Source organism: Neoarius graeffei, chromosome 11, assembly GCF_027579695.1.
Source record: "Neoarius graeffei isolate fNeoGra1 chromosome 11, fNeoGra1.pri, whole genome shotgun sequence".
NCBI classification, from domain to species: Eukaryota; Metazoa; Chordata; class Actinopteri; order Siluriformes; family Ariidae; genus Neoarius; species Neoarius graeffei.
The window spans coordinates 72,328,423-72,345,613 of NC_083579.1; the positions used below are offsets into that span (position 1 = coordinate 72,328,423).

Sequence of the window (17,191 nt, forward strand, 5' to 3'; positions counted from 1 at the left end):
GATGTTCCACTTCATTAAATATACAACCCCGATTCCAAAAAAGTTGGGACAAAGTACAAATTGTAAATAAAAACGGAATGCAATAATTTATAAATCTCAAAAACTGATATTGTATTCACAATAGAACATAGACAACATCTCAAATGTCGAAAGTGAGACATTTTGAAATTTCATGCCAAATATTGGCTCATTTGAAATTTCATGACAGCAACACATCTCAAAAAAGTTGGGACAGGGGCAATAAGAGGCTGGAAAAGTTAAAGGTACAAAAAAGGAACAGCTGGAGGACCAAATTGCAACTCATTAGGTCAATTGGCAATAGGTCATTAACATGACTGGGTATAAAAAGAGCATCTTGGAGTGGCAGCGGCTCTGAGAAGTAAAGATGGGAAGAGGATCACCAATCCCCCTAATTCTGCGCCGACAAATAGTGGAGCAATATCAGAAAGGAGTTCGACAGTGTAAAATTGCAAAGAGTTTGAACATATCATCATCTACAGTGCAAAATATCATCAAAAGATTTAGAGAATCTGGAAGAATCACTGTGCGTAAGGGTCAAGGCCGGAAAACCATACTGGGTGCCCGTGATCTTCGGGCCCTTAGACAGCACTGCATCACATACAGGCATGCTTCTGTATTGGAAATCACAAAATGGGCTCAAGAATATTTCCAGAGAACATTATCTGTGAACACAATTGACCGTGCCATCCGCCGTTGCCAGCTAAAACTCTATAGTTCAAAGAAGAAGCCGTATCTAAACATGATCCAGAAGTGTGTACGTCTTCTCTGGGCCAAGACTCATTTAAAATGGGCTGTGGCAAAGTGGAAAACTCTTCTGTGGTCAAACGAATCAAAATTTGAAGCTCTTTATGGAAATCAGGGACGCCGTGTCATTCGGACTAAAGAGGAGAAGGACGACCCAAGTTGTTATCAGCGCTCAGTTCAGAAGCCTGCATCTCTGATGGTATGGGGTTGCATTAGTGCATGTGGCATGGACAACTTCCACATCTGGAAAGACACCATCAATGGTGAAAGGTATATCCAGGTTCTAGAGCAACATATGCTCCCATCCAGACGACGTCTCTTTCAGGGAAGACCTTGCATTTTCCAACATGACAATGCCAAACCACATACTGCATCAATTACAGCATCATGGCTGCGTAGAAGAAGGGTCCGGGTACTGAACTGGCCAGCCTGCAGTCCAGATCTTTCACCCATAGAAAACATTTGGCGCATTATAAAATGTAAGACACTACAAAAAAGACCTAAGACAGTTGAGCAAATAGAATCCTACATTAGACAAGAATGGGTTAACATTCCTATCCCTAAACTTGAGCAACTTGTCTCCTCAGTCCCCAGATGTTTACAGACTGTTGTAAAGAGAAAAGGGGATGTCTCACAGTGGTACCGTAAACATGGCCTTGTCCCAACTTTTTTGAGATGTGTTGTTGTCATGAAATTTAAAATCACCTAATTTTTCTCTTTAAATGATACATTTTCTCAGTTTAAACATTTGATATGTCATCTATGTTCTATTCTGAATAAAATATGGAATTTTGAAACTTCCACATCATTGCATTCCGTTTTTTATTTACAATTTGTACTTTGTCCCAACTTTTTTGAAATCGGGGTTGTAACTGAAAGTTTAAATATGGTATGATCCAGTGATTCCCCAGTATAGGGAACGTTTTTGTAGCAGAGTGAGGTGACTTGGAGCACTGTGCTGTACATGCTGCACAGTAATACACAGCACTGTGTTCCTCTGCTGTCAGTTTGATGAGATGGAGTGTAGCGTGTTTTTCACCATCTCCAGATAGGCTAAAGTGATTCGAGAAAGAATTTTCAACTTTTACCTCCTTGAAATATAGATGTGCAATAAGTTTCATGGAAGTATCATTCAGCGATTGTTGATACCACAGTATCACATAAAACTCAGAATTGTTGTGTTGGCAGTGCAGTTCAGTGTTTTCTCCTGGAAACTTCATCAGATCAGAGGGACTTTGACGAATGTTGTTTTTTTGTGACTGTCCTAGAAAATAAAGACAAACATGATTTTAGTGTTGAGTTTGTGGTATTGAGCTTGTATGTGCTGCATGTGTGTAATATCGTACCCATGACTGAATGTACTACAGTCAGTAAGATAAGAATGCATGTCTTCATCTTGAAGAGATTTCTGGGAAACAGCACACAGATAATTAGTACAGTTGACTGTTTTAGATGAGCTGAGTAATGAGTCTGTTACAGAAACATCTGCAGATTATTCACATAGTGAGGTTCCACCCACATCACATGCTTACAGTCACTGTAATATACCTCTCAATTTCCACTAGTAATAGTCTGGATAAGAATTAGCACTAGCATTACCAAGTTGTACTCCACTCACCGCTCACCAATCACTAAACCTCTAGTCTGAGTCCAGTCTCGAGTCCCCAGAATTCAAGTCCAAGTCATTAAAGAAAATTTCGAATCGAGGCCACTATTGATCCGAGTCGAGTCCAAGAACAAGACTCCAACCACACCATTTGACGGTGGCTGTTGCTGCCTTTATGTGAAAGTGTCTCTGTTACTGTGTTGGACTAACATTCCTGCTCGACTGCCTCATTTTAGTTACTAGGCTACAGATAAAAAGCTTGTTCATCACTCAGTAAGCCCCACCCACTATCAACAGGGCAAATAACATGACAGAGGGTTAACACTAGCTAGTTCATCGCTCAGCAAGCAAGCCCCACCCACTATCAACAGAGCAATGGACATAGTGTGTCACTTCCTTCTCTGGGTGGAGTCTTGCCAAATGACGATTGAAGTTCGAGGTTGTCCCCGTCGTCTGCTCGATAGTACTTCTACATATGGAACACATAGCAGTGCATTTTTTCCCACTGCACAGGAAGTCCGTAGAAGCAAAGCGGACAATCCTAGGGGTGTTCTCTCCAGGCATTTTAGTGCCATTAACGTTAGTTTGTTCCTGAACATGACGTATGAACAGGTGAATGTGCATTCTCTTGTACAAAATTAGTATAAAAATTAATGTAGATTTAAATATCTTATGCCAAATTATTACGGCATGTTCCAAAAAAAAAAAGAAAAATTGCGAGTCCTTATCTTCAATTTATGAGTCCGAATGCAGTTAATGCAAAATCCGAGTCCAAGTCCGAGTCATCAGTGCTCAAGTCCAAGTCAAGTCACGAGTCCTTAAAATTAGGGCACAAATCGGACTCAAGTCCGAGTCCTGGACTCGAGTACTACAAGCTTGCTGCTCAGCCAACTCCTGATAGGCCTAGGACCTGTCAGCAGATAAGCTTTTTCCATTTATCCTGATCTTTAATAATTCAGCTTCCATTACAGAGTCCAAAGATGTCAATTTTGCTGTGAGCGACTCAGTAATGTTTTGGATCCATCTCTTTCTTGGCCGTCCTATGGGTCTTTTCATCGTAGGTTTCCAGACAAACCATTTCTTTGGTATTCGTCGGTCCTCCATTCTCATCATATGACCAAGCCACCTAAGTTGGACACACTCCACACTCCACAAAAGTGAGGACACTCTCCACACCCAGTTCTTGGCTATGTTTTTTCATTCCTGATTTTGTCAAAATTGGTTACACCCTTGATCATTCTAAGAACTCTCATGTCCATCGCCTGCACCCTACTCTTGGCCTTTGATGTAAGAGTCCATGCTTCGCAGCTGTAACATAGTATTGGCCGTAGGATGGGCTTATATATGCATATTTTCACTTTTCGTGGTATGTGTTTGTCTTTTAGAAGAGGGAAGAGCAGGTTCCAAGTTGTACTATGGAGAAAGTAAGAATTATTCTATCCACATTGACTGGATATGAGCAATCACACACTCTGATTGGCCACTCTAGGCTATCAGCTCATATATCGTGAGGAGAGGAAAACAAAATGGTGGAGCGTGTTCTGAACCAACTGAGGATGAAATAAAAACTCTACTCAAAAACAACCCCCCCACCCCCAAAAAAAAACAAAAATATGGAATAAAATTATTTGATGGTAAGAACATATCTTTTTTTAATTTTTCAAGAATTATTATTGGGGCGGCACGGTGGTGTAGTGGTTAGTGCTGTCGCCTCACAGCAAGAAGGTCTGGGTTCGAGCCCTGTGGCCGGCGAGGGCCTTTCTGTGCAGAGTTTGCATGTTCTCCGGGTGCTCCGGTTTCTCCCACAGTCCAAAAACATGCAGGTTAGGTTAACTGGTGACTCTAAATTGACCGTAGATCTGAGTGTGAATGGTTGTCTGTGTCTATGACTACGTTCAGACTGCACCCTGAAACGACCCATATCCGATTTTTTTGCCCATATGCGACCTGTATCCGATTTGTTATTGACAATCTGAATGACACAGATCCGATTTTTTCACATGTGACCCAGGCCGCTTGGATATGTGGTCCTAATTCTGATGCATATCCGTTATTTTCACATGCAACTGCAGTCTGACCGGACAGGTCGCATTCATGCGACCTACACGTCATCAACAAGAGACAAACGTCACTATTCTGCGTTGGCTAATTCCGCCTCTCTGGTGGAAAACAACAACATTTGTACAGTTTTCATAATTTAAATAGACTTTTATAGAATTGATCAAGCTAATGGTGGATTTGGTAGGGACCTGGATGTTAAATCATCCTGTATTACAAGATTATAAGATTGTTCTGGAAATTTCCAGTAATTTGACACCTTCGGTCTCATTAGTCTGCTGCCCACATTAATCAGATTATTGTGTGAGTTCTGCCGCCACCACAAAAACCACATCGCCAGGTCTCGCCTCATCTCCATGCTTTACTTGCAAACTTGAAGAGTGCGCTTTTTTTTGGTTTACGTATTACGTAGATGTGCTTATTACGTGTCAATTTGCGCATGCGGGACACTTTTGGGTCGTTTTCCGTTCATATTGGAGATCGCATACAAGTCTCATATAATTGGTAATGTGAACGGCCTAACAAAAAAATCGGATTTCACAACAAATCGGATATGGGTCGTTTCAGGTTGCAGTCTGAACGTAGTGTATGTGTCAGCCCTGTGATGACCTGGCGACTTGTCCAGGGTGTACCCCGCCTTTCGCCCGTAGTCAGCTGGGATAGGCTCCAGCTTGCCTGCGATAAAAACAGTTATTCCACTCAATCTCGTCATACACGGCTTATAGCCAACTCGGCGCTACGCGTCTCATTGGCTATCAGCTCATGTATGACTCGATTTCGTGGAATAACTGTTAAATAAAATTTTATTAATGTTCCTGGATAATTAAAGTTTAGTATTGATGATGCTCAGTAACATTTAGTTATCCATTAACTTGTGAAGTTCATCATTACAGGAATACCATAAGACTATTAAAGACAGATTCTTATGTGGAGGTAATTTCCTCCAAATCCTCCATCAACAATTTCCATCATATCACCAGTGGCCCATTGAATGAATTTGAGCTCATCTCCTCTCCTGTATCAAGTCAGGTCAAAAGAGCTTGACTCCCCACTCACATCTGTATTGCAGTGTGCCTTGCCAGACGGCAGTAGGTACCATTTTTATGATGGTCTTTGGTATGACCCGACTGTGAGTAGAACTCCCGATCGAGAGGCGGACACGCTAACCACTAGGCCACTAGCCGGTATAATGAAGTATTATTTGTGTTATTGTGATCTTTTGTGTTTAGTGTAGCTTGTGATGTGGTTAAACAGGTGTGCAGATGATTAAAGGGAGGTTTTTGTTTATAAGAGAGGATGTGTGTGACACTGTGTAATAAGCTGCACAGAAGTACCAAGTGCTGTGGCGCACGTGTCTTGCTTTGAGAATTTGTAGAGAAACTAATGATTCCCCATTTCCGGTCACTGAAAAATGACCTTGAAAATCTTTCTCTATTTCTTTAACAGTGGTGAATCGTACATATCCGATGAGTTTCAGGCTGGTATCCTCTTCTGTCCTTTGATACCATAATATTGTGTTATAGCTCGAGATGCTGTGGTTGCAGGTAAGAGTTACATTTTCCTCAGGTAAACACAGCACATCAAGAGGGCTCTGAGTAACATCTTTGCAAATCAAGGATCCTAAGTTAAAGAAAATTGTTGGATTACTATTAGTCCTTTATGTGTATATAATTTAAAAAAGTGCTCCATGTGTATATTAAAATACTACCTGAGAAACAGCACAAGAAGAGTAGGAATTTACAGGGAAATTTGATCATGTTGATTTTATCTAATGGAACAAAATCATGACATCTGAGGCAGATGGCAAGAATTTGAGGCTAGCAGGCAGGCAGGATATGACATCACAGCATTTAGCATGTAGAATGTTCACACCCATTTGGTATACTTCCATACTATTAGGACACAAAAAGCAGTATGTAGGGTGTCTGAATGCTCAGCAGGCATTTAAAGGAGAACTGAAGTCATTTTTAAACTTGCTTTATTTCTTAATTAACGTGTTACTCAATTACGTTTACGGTTTTCGTATCCTTATATCGTGACTTGTATTGACAACTAATTGCAATTAAATATTATACTTATCGGCCTATTCGGTTTTTAGCCATGTTGAATTTAGTTCGTTTGGTCCACGACAGGCGTCGCTTATCTGCGCGATCTTCACGAGACTTGTGCAAGACTTCGAAACGTCAAGTGTCAGCCAGGTGTCAGTGCCGCCATTTTGAAAACTGTTTTCCAAACGAAATATTGCACAAAAACAAGTTTAAATGACGATTACTGCCTACTATTTTCAAACTTTCCTGATTGCTATCAAAACAAACAAAACTTCCGGCTTGATTACATCAGCATTCGATTCGTTTACGGCTATTGCTTTAACATATGGACTGATATATTACAGAGCATATTTCAAGCACTCTTAACTTGCTAAAGCAGTGACAAAATAGATATCAAAAATGCATTCCTATATTTAATAAAATGAGAAATACAATTTTGATAATAAAAAATTTGCCTTCAGTTCTCCTTTAATACTAGTTGAACAGTATCTGGATGATCTACTACAGTGTCTTGCAAAAGTATTCATCCCCCTTGGTCTTTGTCCTGTTTTGTCACATTACAAGCTGGAATTAAAATGGATTGTTGGAGGGTTAGCACTATTTCATTTACAAAACATGCCTACAACTTTAAAGGAACAGTCCACCGTACTTCCATAATGAAATATGCTCTTATCTGAATTGAGACGAGCTGCTCCGTACCTCTCCGAGCTTTGTGCGACCTCCCAGTCAGTCAGACGCAGTCAGACGCGCTGTCACTCCTGTTAGCAATGTAGCTAGGCTCAGTATGGCCAATGGTATTTTTTGGGGCTGTAGTTAGATGCGACCAAACTCTTCCGCGTTTTTCCTGTTTACATAGGTTTATATGACCAGTGATATGAAGCAAGTTCAGTTACACAAATTGAAACGTAGCGATTTTCTATGCTATGGAAAGTCCGCACTATAATGACAGGCGTACTAACACCTTCTGCGCGCTTCGACAGCGCATTGATACTGAGCTCCGTATCAATGCGCTGTCGAAGCGCGCAGAAGGTGTTAGTACGCCTGTCATTATAGTGCGGACTTTCCATAGCATAGAAAATCGCTACGTTTCAATTTGTGTAACTGAACTTGCTTCATATCACTGGTCATATAAACCTATGTAAACAGGAAAAACGCGGAAGAGTTTGGTCGCATCTAACTACAGCCCCAAAAAATACCATTGGCCATACTGAGCCTAGCTACATTGCTAACAGGAGTGACAGCGTGTCTGACTGCGTCTGACTGACTGGGAGGTCGCGCAAAGCTCGAAGAGGTACGGAGCAGCTCGTCTCAATTCAGATAAGAGCATATTTCATTATGGAAGTACGGTGGACTGTTCCTTTAAAGGTGAAAATTGTTGCTTTATTGTGACTCAAACAATAATTAAGATGAAAATACCCAGAAATGTGGGGTGTGCATAGGTATTCACCCCCTTACTGGGCAAGCACGGTGGTGTAGTGGTTAGCACGGTGGCCTCACAGCAAGAAGGTTCCGGGTTCGAACCCAGCGGCCAGCGAGGGAGTTTGCATGTTCTCCCCGTGTCTGTGTGGGTTTCCTCCGGGTGCTCCGGTTTCCCCCACAGTCCAAAGACATGCAGTTAGGTTGACGTAGGGCGGCCTTAGGCTGAGGTGCCCTTGAGCAAGGTACCTAACCCCTGATTGCTCCCCGGGTGCTGTGTGTGGCTGCCCACTGCTCTGGGTGTGTGTGTGTGTGTGTGTGTTCACTGCTTCAGATGGGTTAAATGCAGAGGATGAATTTCACTGTGCTTGAAGTGTGCATGTGACAAATAAAGGTTTCTTCTTTCTTATGAAACCCCTAAATAAGAGCTGGCCCAACCAATTCACTTCATAATTCACATAATTAATTGATTAAGATCCACCTGTGTGCAATCAAAGTGTCACATGATCTGTCACATGATGTCTGTATAAATCAACCTGTTCTGGAAGGACCCTGACTCTGAAACACTATTAAACAAGTAACATGAAAACCAAGGAGCCTCCAAACAGGTCAGAGACAAAGTTGTGGAGAAGTTTAGATCAGGGTTGGGTTATAAAAAATATCCCAAACTTTGAATATCCCACAGAGCGCCATTAAATCCATTATAGCAAAATGGAAAGAATATGGCACCACTACAAACCTGACAAGAGAAGGCCGTCCACCAAAACTCACAGACCAGGCAAGGAGGGCATTAATCAGAGATGCAACAAAGACACCAATGATAACACTGAAGGAGTTGCAAAGTTCCACAGCAGAGATGTCTGTCCATAGGACCACTTTAAGCCGTACACTCCACAGAGCGGGGCTTTATGGAAGAGTGGCCAGAAAAAAGCCATTGCTTAAGAAAACATGTTCGGAGTTTGCCCAACAGCATGTGGCAGACTCCCCAAACACATGGAAGAAGCTTCTCTGAAGCAGTTTTGCCTTGAGGAATGGGCAAAAATCCCAGTGGCTAGATGTGCTAAGCTAACAGAGACATACTCCAAGAGACTTGCAGTTGTAACTGCAGCAAAAGGTGCAATTACAAAATATTGAATTGGGGGTGATATCTATGCACACTGTAGATTTCTTCCCCCCCCCCCCCCCCCCACTTTAATTATTGTTTGTGTCACAATAAAACAACAATTTTGACCTTTAAAGTGGTAGGCATGTTGTGTAACTCAAATGATGCTAACCGTCCAAAAATCCATTTTAATTCCAGCTTGTAATGCGACAAAACAGGACAAACACAAAGGGGGGTGAATACTTTTGCAAGACACTGTACATCTGTAGTATGTCAACGTACCACACTATGATACACTACACTATCCCATAATTCAGCTGGAGTTTCCAAATAACTAAAGAGGAAGAAGTGTTTTTCCCCCATACACAGCCAGTTTATACTTTACTTTTCCTTATGTTGTTGGTTTTGTTTGAGTTTTTCTTCTGATAAAAATACTGCAGTTTCACACTGATTCTAAAAAAAAAACTAAGGCTGAGGTCTTAATAAGTAAACTTAAAAACTTGGCACAATACTAATAATACTGTCTGATTTGCTTCTATCCTCATAGTTGAAGTTCGGAGATCCAGGAAGCCATCAACTAGCTTCCATGAATTCTCTTGAGTGGTTATTGCACACCAGAGGAACCCAAACCGTCATCTGGTGGTGGGTATGCATACACACCTATGGGCAATTTAGAGTAGCCAATCAACCTAATCAGCATGTCTTTGGACTGTGGGAGGAAACCAAAGCACCTGGAGGAAACCCATGCAGACATGCGGAGGACATGCAAACTCCCCCCAGAAAGGCTCCAGTAGGCTGCTGGGCTACTAATAATATGACCAAAAAAAAAAAAATCAATGTAACAATATTACTCATAGAATCAAAATTCTGGATTATTTATTTTTTGATGTTCTTTATTGGAATATGAAATAACTAAACCCAACAGAATACAGGAAGTCATTTCAGAACAAGAAAAAAATAATGCTGCTAAAAATGTTCTTGCTTATCTCCGAAAAACCAAAGTTTTTTGAGGGACACCTGTGAGGCAAGAGAAATGCAAAATTTCCCTTCACCACTTCAACAAATGAATGAAGCAACAGCGCCATCTAGAGACCATAAGACAATGCTATTGTGCTGAAAATATTATTTCAATTCAACTTTGTCATAGAGACAGTGTCACACAGTACAATAACATTCTTATTCTGTGAGTCTTCCAGAAACATTACCTAAATGTGAATAAAAAATAATTTAAAAACAAGGATATAAAATAGGATAAAAAGATGTAGCAAAGTGAAAAGTGACGGTGCAAATAAGTAGGTAGTTCAGTGTGTGTGGAATAGCCTCCAAGCGTAACTACATCACTTGTTTATCGTAATGCATTATGGGGGATAGCCGGGGTCAGTAGTTGGGCAATATAGTGGATGTTAGATTAATTTTACGTGAGAGTGATGTGAGAGGAGTGATTTTGCTGTGCTCTGTCATGGAAGACAATTGAAATTGGTGATTTTAAGAGGTGGATAACATGTCAAGGGTTTACAGCAGGAAAATCTGAATCCAAATCAAGCTTGGTGAGAAGGTAAGATATAAGTGACAAGAATTCATACAACCTAGAGATTGACTGAGTCTACAACACTGTACAACAACAACATCATCAAATCTCAGAATGTCTTATCAAAACATTTATAAATGAGTGATTCATTAAATAAAACTTGATATCAGGAAACCTTATAAAAAAATCTTTGGAAACCCGCTGATCTGCCGTGTCATGTTCAGTATAAATGCATTTTCTTCAATAAATGCCACTAGTGAGGTACACTGAACATTATACACACCCGAAAGAGAACTCTCCGTGATTTGGGAGTTTTATCGGTCCGATAGGCTCGTTTGACTGCTGAGTGCTTCGGTACGTCGAGAGGCAAAGGCCGAAGAATGCTTCTGTGTTTTACAGGCTTTGGAATATCGCTGGTTTCAGACGATGAACAGTGTCGATTGTTATAATCTTCTATAACCGAAGGCCGTTCCACAGACCATGGAAATATTGCTGTGTCACAGTTTAAGTACGTCTTTTTCCTACCAGAGAAACGTAAGCTACAAACACTTGTCCATTTCGATTCAGTTGGAAGGTTTTCAATGTGGATTAAACTTATCCATTTCTTTCTTCTCTTCTCGACTGGCAGCTGATAAAAGCTCAAATTAGGTGCTCTCTTTGTTGTGGAGACACAGTAAGGCACACAGCAATTCACTTTAGGTGGCATTCCCATAATTTCCAGTAAGCCTGTGCTACTTGCTCTCCATAGCACCGGCTTGACTGCTTTATTAGCGTTCGCTAACACTACTGATGAATGCTACACTGGCTGGAAGGTGACTTCACTGCTGCACTGACAGCACCAAGTTGCGGGTAAGCTAGTGTTGGCCTTCGAGAATGCTGATATGTTGATATGAAGAGAGTGTATTATAATAATAATAATAATAATGATTTTCTCGCGGTATATCCAATATATTCCATTCAGCTACTTGTCTTCAACTCGTTCAGTATCATGCTAGCTGAATGGAATATATCTGATATACCAGTCAAAGCCAGCCAATATTATTTAAATATGTCACTCAGATCCACAATGTATTTTATATGAAAAATGTGTTTTTTTCAACACCAGAAGATAAATTTCATATCTTCAAGACAACATATGATTTTCTTTTTATTATATCGACACATTCACAAAACAAAAAGTACCCAAATTTATCAAAACCGTTCATCGATATCCTCATGAGTGGCATGTAGAGAATTAAGTCACGGTTTTGGATCTCCATGTCCAAGATGTAGCTCGTATTAAAAATACAAGTAATGTATTTAAATAATATTGGCTGCCGTTAAGTGGTCTATCAGATATATTCCGTTCAGCTAGCATGATCCTGAACAAGTCAAAGACGAGTAGCTGAATGGAATATATCTGATAGAGCACGAAAAAAGCCAGCCAATATTATTATCTCATCTCATCTCATTATCTCTAGCCGCTTTATCCTTCTACAGGGTCGCAGGCAAGCTGGAGCCTATCCCAGCTGACTATGGGCGAAAGGCGGGGTACACCCTGGACAAGTCGCCAGGTCATCACAGGGCTGACACATAGACACAGACAACCATTCACACTCACATTCACACCTACGGTCAATTTAGAGTCACCAGTTAACCTAACCTGCATGTCTTTGGACTGTGGGGGAAACCGGAGCACCCGGAGGAAACCCACGCGGACACGGGGAGAACATGCAAACTCCGCACAGAAAGGCCCTCGCCGGCCCCGGGGCTCGAACCCAGGACCTTCTTGCTGTGAGGCGACAGCGCTAACCACTACACCACCGTGCCGCCCAATATTATTATTATTATTATTATTATACATACACACTCTCTTCATATCAGCTTTCTCGAAGGCAAATGTGAGCTTACCTGCGACTCAGTGCTGTTAGCGGGGCAATCCAGTTAGCTTCCAGCCGGCATAGCAGTAGCGTTAGAGAAGGCCAATGCCAGCTTACCCGCAACTTGGTACTGTTAGCATGGCAATCCAGTTACCTTCTAGGTGGTGTAGCATTAGCGAAGGCCAATGCTAGCTTACCCATGACTTGGTGCTGTTAGCGCGGCAATCTAGTTACCGTTTAGGTTGTGTAGTGTTAGTGAAGGCCAATGCTAGCGTAGTCAAGCTTATTGCTGTTGTTGTTGTTGTTGTTGTTATTATTATTATTATTATTATTATTTTCCCTGTGTAATTTACTTAGTTACTTTTAAAATCAACATTGACAGCTACATACACCAGAGCAACCTGGCAGCCAAAATTCTCTCAAAATCTTCCGCTTTTAATGAAGCAAACCTCATGGCCATGTTTGTTTACAAACTGTCAGCCACTCACTAGCGCAGAAATTTTACATCTCCGACATGTCTCTTTTCCAGTTTTTCTATGTCTGTTGGTATGTTTTTCCCTTGTAAATATGCATGAAGAATATATAATGAAGTTTTGGTAGCCTTTCGGGTGTTCATCTCATCTTTAGTTTCAGATTTCAGTTTATTTATTTAGTACTTAAACCAAGCACTGGATTAGCCTCGTCTTCTCTCTTTCCTGGCCGACAAAGAAATGATTGTGCACATGTGCAGCAGAAAAGGTTTGTCATTAGATGTTCACATGAGCTCTGGCGTGTGATGTCATGTTGTCTTGACAACATGCAATATTATAACAATATTGCACGCTCATTCTCCATTGGGTAGAGTGGCGTAATACATGCAGGATAAGCGATATGATAACGATATTGCATGCTATCGATAGACCCGCTAGAAGGGAATAGAACACATTTTTATTCCATGGATAAAGTGGCCCGAATGTATAATATTTCCTAATAAAACACTCATGACTATATAATATATGCTAGTTACTTTCTCTTATCACTTCTATTATACCAACGACAAACAGCCGTTATCTTGGAATGGAATTCAGCTGTTCTCAAGGCTTTATAATAGAAGGTTACAAAGTGCTGACACCTGAGACTCCTTCCATAAATATCTCGTTCAAGAAATATTTAAAAATATGTTTATTAGTATTTGTTATGGACTATGAGGAGCATCCACCATACAAGTCCCTCTGAATTAGCTGTTCCTATTAAAAAGCTAGCAGATTAGAAGAAGCGTATTAATATAAACCTGTGATTTGAATGACAGCTAAAACGATAGTCAAGAATTCAGCAGCCCTGTGGAATAAGGTTCCAAAGAATACAACTGCTCTTGATACAGTATGGTGTGTGTGTGTGTGTGTGTGTGTGTGTGTGTGTGTGTGTGTGTGTGTGTGTGTGTGCAGCATATATGGAGTGCATGGGAGGTTTTTGTAGCAGAGTGAGATGACTTGGAGCACTGTGCTGTACTTGCTGCACAGTAATACAAAGCAGTGTGCTCAGCTGCTGTCAGTTCAACAAGATGGAGTTTTGACTGTTTTTGACCATCTCCAGATACATTAAAGTGACTTGAGAAAGAAGGTTCAACATTTCTATTCTTGTAACGTACATGTGCTATAAGTTTCAGTGACGTATCGTTAACAGACTGTTGATACCATGAGATCATATAAAGTGATGAACTGCTGTGTTTGCAGAAAATTTCAATGTTTTCTCCTTGAAAACTCAGCATGTCAGAAGGACTTTGATGAATGTCATAGTTTTCCTGCTGTCCTGGAAAATAAAGTCAAAATTTATTTTTAGTGTAGAATTTTAATTTTGTGCTGTGTGTGTGCCATATCGTGGTATTAACTCACCCTGTACTGAATGTAAGACAGCCAGAAGGAGAATGTGTGTCCTCATCCTGAAGGGTTTCTGAGATGTAAATGAATAGAATGGATTTTCATTCAAAACCACAAACTCATAGTATGATTCTGCCTGAGATGAGCTCATGAACAGGAACTCCAGTCTGTTACAGAAACATGCACGGAGTGGACGCATTAAGAGGTTCCACCCAGATCAGTGTTAATACGCATGCGCATATGATCACAGTAACACAGTCAGACAGTATGTATTAACTGTGTTTTAATTTTTTTCCAATAAAATTGGGTTAGTGTGTGTGTGTGTGTGTGTGTTAGAGTGTGGAGTTAGATGTTATGCATACATTTGAATAATTTAATCAATTATTACTTTCAAGTTATATTGCCTTTCAGATTTTTCAAGTGTAGGTCATAAAAAGAATTTTCCCCGACACCTAATTATTTTTGTTTAGTGGACCAAAAGCGACTAAATTCGAATCACAGATTTCCAATTTTATTATTTTTTTAACTGAACAATTAAGGAATTTATCTCCACGTGGCCCTAAATTCTCTGATATTTTTTCCTGCTTCACCATGACCCAAGTCCAGATACTATGTCATGCATCATGGTGGTGGTGGGCTTTCCCCGTTCACGCAAGGCATTGTGGGATACAAATTTGAAACAGGAGAGAAAAATGGAGATCGTGAGTGTACGAATGAAACCTGAAAGCCCGACTACAGTAACGGAACGCGAGAAGAAAAGACGTTATGTTATATGCGAAGGAAAGGAAACGCAGGACCAAACTAATAAATATCGGCGGTCAGCGAGCATCTCGGTGTGATCAGCTGTTCGTTTAGCGACAGAATGATGGAACTCTCAGTGCACGGTCAACGGTAAACCTGTAGATGGCAGTATTGCAGCACTGTGGATACCAGCTACTGTAAAACCCAAAAGAAGAAGAAAAAGGAGGAGGTAAACCTGTGCATGCACACATGGACTTCCTCTGTCTGCTTGACTGCATGAAACGGGTGATTTCATGCACATTATTTGCTTTAATCCCATCACATTAAATAACTTCCCAGCCACAGAATGGCCTGATATTTTGTGAGATATTACAGAAATAAACATACATCACAATGATCAAGTTTCAGAGGGAAATAAATTTCACCGATTTTATGAAATCGAAAGGCCATCTAGCTTTAAGCTTCATGTGCAGGTTTTTTTTTTTTAAATGGACAGATGTATGGATGATAGATAGATAGACTAAATACATCGTGTATTACACGGGGCCAAGGTGCACCCGTACAGATATAGTATAACCTGGGTGCGATTTGCTGGGGGGGATCATCCCCCCCCCCTCTGGTTTTTATCTCTGCTGAAAAAAAATCCTCTGGGACAACCCCGTCAATAAAACAAACAAACCAAAAAAAAGTTGACATGACAGGCATGTTGTGACACAGTTTTCTATGGTCTACATTGCACTCACTTTCAAAATGACCCGAAGTGGCAGCTTTGATGTTCACGAACGTCCCCAGCAAATAGATACATTGTAGATAATAACAATATCTTTGCGTTCTATGCAGGGATGCAAACAGCGCGCCTTTTGGCGGATGCCGCCTTTTTCACGGCTGATTTTTTTTGGGGGGGACGTTGGAGTGTCTGATTATAATTTCAAAGTAAATTCTGTATTAAAATTACTAAATAAGCAAATCCGTTACAGTCCATGAAACAGGAAGTATAAGGATGAGAAAAAAAAACAGTTTAAATCGGAAAGCTGCGCACAATGTGAACTGTGCCATCAGAGCAAACTGTTCATTTAGTATTCATGTATTTTAGTGATTTTCGAGTCACTGTCCATTTGTCCATTTAATCCGAAGGGAGAGAAACATCACAGCAACGCGACAAGCAATGCGAACTTTGTTGTGTTAGTGTTCGTGTATTTAGTCAGAGAGATAGGAAGATGAATTTACTATCTCTGGTTTAGTGTTCGTTTTCATTTAGTGTTATTCATTTGATATCATCAGATGTTATTGAGCTGTTAGCCTATTGTTACCTTAATTTTGTGACGTTTCATGATTAAAAAAAACCCATCCCCCCTTCTGGTTTTTTGACAAATCGTACCCTGAGTATAACCAGGGGTGGAATAACTTTCCAGCCATAGAATGGCCTGATATTTTGTGAGATATTACAGAAATAAACATATATCACAATGATCAAGTTTCAGAGGGAAATAAATTTCACCGATTTTATGAAATCGAAAGGCCATCTTGCTTTAAGCTTCATGTGCAGGGGTTTTTTTTTAAATGGACAGATGTATGGATGATAGATAGATAGACTGTAAATACATCGTGTATTACACGGGGCCAAGGTGCACCCGTACAGATATAGTATAACCAGGGGTGGAACAGAACAGACAATGTGTAGTCTCATTAAAATACTTGAGTACATGGTTCACTATAACAGTAATTTTTTTTTTAAATAATGAAATCAAAGTATATTATATGTTTAACAAATAAAACAATCAACTTTATGGCATTTATTTTTTATCAGAGTGAAGAAAAAATAATAATGCAGTTAACCTCAGAAAACTGTCAGAGAACAACAATCCTGAAAAAACAGCAACTACTTAGTACACGTTTATTTGTCTATTTATTTTTTTTATATATTTTTGTCCTTTTAAAAAAAAATAGAGAACAACCAAACCCAATAGACACCAGGAAGCCATTTTAGTAGAACAAATAATAATAATAATAATAATAATAATAATAATAATAATAAGAAGAAGAAGAATCTGCTAAAACCTACCTAATTGTTTTGTGGGACCCTTATGAGGCAAAAGAAATACAAATGCTCCAGTCTCCTTTCACTTAAACAAACGAATCAACAGCACCATCTACAGACCATAGATTTGCGAGGACAGACCATAACATGGACTAGAGTACCAGGCAGCTTTGT

General features: G+C 40.2%; 1 long non-coding RNA gene across 1 annotated transcript; it reads right to left on the reverse strand.

Annotated features, from left to right (window-relative positions):
• Positions 1–1,969: 1,969 nt before the first annotated feature.
• Positions 1,970–2,575, reverse strand: LOC132893991 (uncharacterized). Its single transcript, XR_009655603.1, has 3 exons — positions 2,384–2,575; positions 2,112–2,173; positions 1,970–2,029 (listed from the first exon to the last, which is right to left on the reverse strand). It is a non-coding gene; the product is annotated as an uncharacterized LOC132893991 (long non-coding RNA).
• Between the last annotated feature and the right edge of the window lie 14,616 nt (positions 2,576–17,191).